This window comes from Pinus tabuliformis, chromosome J, assembly GCF_031772625.1.
Source record: "Pinus tabuliformis cultivar Carrire ecotype Pingquan chromosome J, CPIR1, whole genome shotgun sequence".
NCBI lineage: Eukaryota > Viridiplantae > Streptophyta > Pinopsida > Pinales > Pinaceae > Pinus > Pinus tabuliformis.
The window spans coordinates 1,608,506,484-1,608,511,536 of NC_142295.1; the positions used below are offsets into that span (position 1 = coordinate 1,608,506,484).

The window sequence follows — 5,053 nt, forward strand, 5'->3', positions numbered from 1 at the left end:
CATTAGATAAATAATTAGTTTTTTATGTCCTTGTTATCACTCCAAAATTTCCACGGGTTTTTCAATGCGTTAAAAGGGAATATCAGAGGTAACCACAAACCTACTTTGGAGCTTAGGATCTAGGCTTCCTAACCTCAAAGAGGGATCTCTCTATATGATTTAACTTTGTTTATTTTTATGGATTTTAGGCTAGTTATGTATGTTTAATTGGATTGGTTTTGGTTGATTGGTGGAATTAATGATATAGATGAATAGGTGCTTTTACATTTTCCACTTGGAGTCAATATGACTTTGAAAACAGAACAAACAAAAAACTATAAAGAAAGTATTACAGGGTAAGTTAGGTGAGCACTATCATATCTCAAGGTTGAATGGTGAAATGATTTTTTTAATCGGGATCAAGGAGCAGTTAAGAATTCCTTAAACCATATATTGAAGAAGGATGAGAAAATTAATCGGGATTAGGGGCAATTAAGAATTCTCTAAACCAAATATTAGAAGAAAACATAGAAATGTATAACATTTAAAAGCAAAGTGTAATGTTTAAGCAAATTCTACAGTAAAACTCCTGTTATAACATTCAAATTTAGAACACATGAAATTTTATGGAATACTCAGAAAGAAAACATGAACAATTGAAATTTGTACTTCACTGAGATAGCTCAACACATGAATCCTGTAAAGAAGTATCTTTATAACTTGTTATGTCTATCAACTAGAAGTTGGTACAATAACACTCAGGTAATAGATCAGTCAGCTACAGAAATATTCAGAAATCCACACTTGATACTTCAAATGATGAAGTATTTATGCAAAACTTTACAAAATATCCTGTCAACTGATTAGGATTTATTTAAGGAAAATAAATATATTTATGCAAAAAGATAGCGACACCTATATAACTGACTAAAATCTGTCCCTTTTTATTTGATTGATGTTACTTGACTGCTTCTTTCATCTTCTTGTCTTTTATCTGGTTTTCTTTCAATTGCTTTTCTTTCACGTTGTCTGCTCCTTTTAACCTGTTTGTGCCTTTCAACCTTCTAGAAAATCACACCATTTTCCCCATGTTTCTTCCGTTGGAAGTTTGATTTTCATCATCCTCCAGTAAATCTCATCTGCTTCTGTATATTTTGCAAATGTAGGCTTATTCACAAAATGGTGATTTAGCTCATGCCGAAGGTAAAAGAAGTTTCCTAGAGTCTAGAGGAGCACTTTGCCTGTGGGTACACCTTTGATGGATGAACTGTTGGACGTCTCTGTTAAACTCACATGGACAACAAAGAATAGGAAAGATAAACCAGTGAGTTCATTTTTTTATTAACAATAGATATACATTTATAGTACAAATATGTGACTCTTGGGTTTCAGATACCAAGGTCTCTTGGACTGCTTAGTCTTTTCGACTTCCACACTAACCCTTTAGGATTAGGTGTCCAACATTCCCCCCCTTAATCCAAAGGGTTATGTATGAGTCCAAGAAGAGAGCTGTAATACAAAATGTGCAAAAATGCATGGCAGCACTAGGCTGAATGTGCTCTATGAAATGTTGGTAAAAAAGGGCGGTGGTTTAAGGATGACCACCAACACTGGAACGCTTAGTGCAGTTCCCGGAACTCTTCCAAAACTGGCAAGAAACTGAATTTTTCTGCTAGAGGAAGTGTTCTCAATCTGTGATGGTTTAAGGATGACCAACAACTCTGGAATGGTTAATGCAATTCCTGGAACTCTTCCAAAACTGGCAAGAAGCTGGTGTCTTCTGCTAGAGGAAGTGTTCTCAATCTGTGATGGTTTAAGGATGACCAAAAACTCTGGAATGCTTAATGCAATTCCTGGAACTCTTCCAAAACTGGCAAGAAGCTGGTGTCTTCTGCTAGAGGAAGTCTTCTCAATCTGTTCACGGGCATCTTTGTCTCTGGCTACAACTCTGAAACTGGTGTGGAAGGTTGTGGCTCAGGCTCGCTTGATGTGACTTTGAAGCTTGTAGATGACCATCATTTCCCCCCCTGTCAGATACAAGGTGAGAAGATGGAGAAAATTCAACTGCAAGACTGTTCAATACTCTGGAACAAGTTCTGACATGTGTTTGTAATATCTTCTTGGCTGTTGATGCCCATTGCCAAGAAGTGATCCATCCTAGATGAATCTTTGTTCTTGCAGGATGTTTGTTTCTGAAGCATCTGTGTGAAGAATGACTGGTTTTATGACAGTGCTTACATGGATGAAGATCAAAACAGTGATCTTTCAGATGGCCAACTCGATCACAGTGTTGGCATTTCACGATCTGTTGTTTTTGTTGTTGTTGTTGCTGTGGAAGAGGGGCAGAATCTGGAACAGCTGGAGGTGAACTATCATGAGAAGCAGGTGAACTGTCATCAATGAATCCAGCACTCTGAAACTGAATGGGCTTGGCATAGTCTGGAATATGAAAGGACAAGTCCTTGTCATATCCAAGACCAGTTCTGTGCTTGTTGTGGACAAGTTGTTCCCAAGGTCTGATGATGGGCTTGGGAAGTGCAGACTGAGTTTTTGCATCTGCGTATACAACTGCTGCTTTATTTGAATGAACTGTACCATTATTAACATGCTGCTGATGGGTGGTTGTCTCAATGTTCTGAACAGAAATAGGTTCAGAATGGTGTAGCTCTTCTTGCTGTAGCTGTGATTCAAGCTGCAAAAATTTGATCTTTTCTTGTGCATCATGCAGGCAGGTCTGAATGTCACAAAGAGTGTCTTTGCTAACATTTACCTTCCCACCAATAGTGGAGTGTATTAGTGTATTCAGTAACTCTAATACATCATGAAATCTAGCCATTGTCTCAACAAAGAAATGAACATTCAGCAAGTCTAGACAAACCCCAGCTATTGAAGATTTCAAAAAATTAAGAATATCAGTTTGAAAAATACATTGTCCAATACCAGTCTTTCAGAGATTATGTTCTTTAAATTCTGTAGAAATTTCACATCTGACTAGACTTTGTAGCTGATTCCTTCAAACTTTATAAAACTTGCCTCTATATCCCTTCTGGAAGCTCAGGAATGCAAAAAGAATAAAAAATCCGCAAATACCAGCAAATGTTAGGAAGAACAGTGGCTGTAGATAAGTGTTATAACATCAAATAAGCTCCATCATTACAGAGAAAACACCACAGTGCAACGTATTCAGCTCCAAGACAGAGAAATAAATATGGAGTGTCTTCAATATATATACATCCACACATCCAATGAGATGAGGAAGTTTGAGACCTTCTATAGCAGAGCTACATCACCAAACATTACTTCCAATAGTCTATACTCATTAAGATTTCAAGCACAGGTACAATGATATGCTGCTCAACTGAAACAACCACAGAAAATACAGGTTTGTAGCCTTGGGGCTAGATCAAACCTAATGCTTTTGGGGCTTGTTGAAGTTTATCCCGGATCATCAATCTTGATGAAAAAAACCTGAACTTACTGATGCGCAAATCAAGCTACAGTGCAAGCTAGATGTCTTTGACACTTGGTTTCTCTCCCATCAATTATGAATCCTGGATGATATTGTACAAACAGCGAATCCCCAAATTGATATACTACCCAAAGACAACAATTTTGATACAAAAACAGCTACAGATGACAAGGCTGGCAGAAAATAAAAGTCACAGAACAGCAAAACCCACTTCATAAATTTCTCGCATTTCTCTGTATGCGAGGAGATTTGGGTGTGTAGAGGCTGCTTGTCAAGGGAGCTTCAGAAATGGGCAGAGCAGGCCTTGGAACGAGCTTGTTGTGTGTTCTGATTTTTCTGTCTGGATTGGCTCTTTCAAACGCTCAGTCAAAAATAAGTTCCTCCACAACAGGAATCAACTATGGACAAGTCGCAGATGACTTGGCACCGCCGGAACTAGTAGTGGGTCTTCAGCCACAAAGATCACAGGCATAGCTGTAGGGAACGAGGTTTACACAGGAACTGACACGCAGTTAATGGCAAACCTGGTTCCCGCAATGAAAAACATCCATTCAGCCCTTGTCAGCATCGGTGCAGACATGAATATTAAAGTTACCACTCCCCATTCTCTTGCTGTACTTGGGAATTCATTTCCACCGTCTGCTGGTTCCTTTGCATCAAGCGTGAAGAGCCTAATGAAACCACTTTTGGATTTGTTGTCTCAGATTGGTTCTCCTTTCTTCATAAATGCTTATCCATATTTTGCATACAAGGGTGACCCCAGCCAGATATCCCTGCCTTATGTACTATTCGAACCAAATACAGGTGTTATTGACCCGAACAATAATGTTCATTATAACAACATGTTATATGCACAGGTTGATGCTGTTTATTCTGCGCTGTCTGCTCTAGGATATGCTAATATAGAAGTCACGGTCTTCGAAACTGGATGGCCTTCAAAGGGAGACGCCAATGAAGCAGGTGCAACCCTTCAGAATGCTCAAACTTATAATGGGAATTTACTTCAACTGCTCGCTCAGCGTGCAGACCTGACATCTTTCTGTCGTAAGCCCGAAGTTCATAGAAGTTCCGATCAACATCAACTTTCGGCCGACCCTGTCAATGAGTCTTCATCTGTCCTTTTCAGTGATAATCTCCACCGAAAATCTGCTAAGCCACCGGAGGAAACCGAAGATGCGGCTTCAGAGAAAAAGAGAACGAGTTCTGTAATACAAAGCTACGATAATGCTGGCCCTGGGAATGCTGCTTGCAAGAGAACTCGAACCTCAGAGCGTTCATACGAGCACATTCAACGCGAAATGGCTCCTTCCACCATTCACGCAGCCTCGGTTTGAAGAATATCAAACGTTCACCATGTCAGGTGTTATGGCAGAGTATCAAGGGTATATTTTTCTGCATTAACGCATATGCTTCTCAGGTGCAGAAAGGCGGAGAATTTGTCAGAAGCCCTTCTCTGCGTAAAGGTCATTGATGATTCATGACCAATCAGAGATACAATGTCGACTGCTTTGCAGTCACCGACATGAGATGGGAGATACAGAGAAATGAAAAGAATAACGCACACAATGGTATCAAAAAAATCGAAGAGAATAGGCGTTACTACAC

At 39.3% G+C, this 5,053-nt stretch overlaps 1 pseudogene; it reads left to right on the top strand.

Moving 5' to 3' along the window:
• Nucleotides 1-3,701: 3,701 nt before the first annotated feature.
• On the top strand, nucleotides 3,702-4,782 carry LOC149233641 (glucan endo-1,3-beta-glucosidase 14 pseudogene; annotated as a pseudogene).
• The last annotated feature ends 271 nt before the right edge of the window (nucleotides 4,783-5,053 follow it).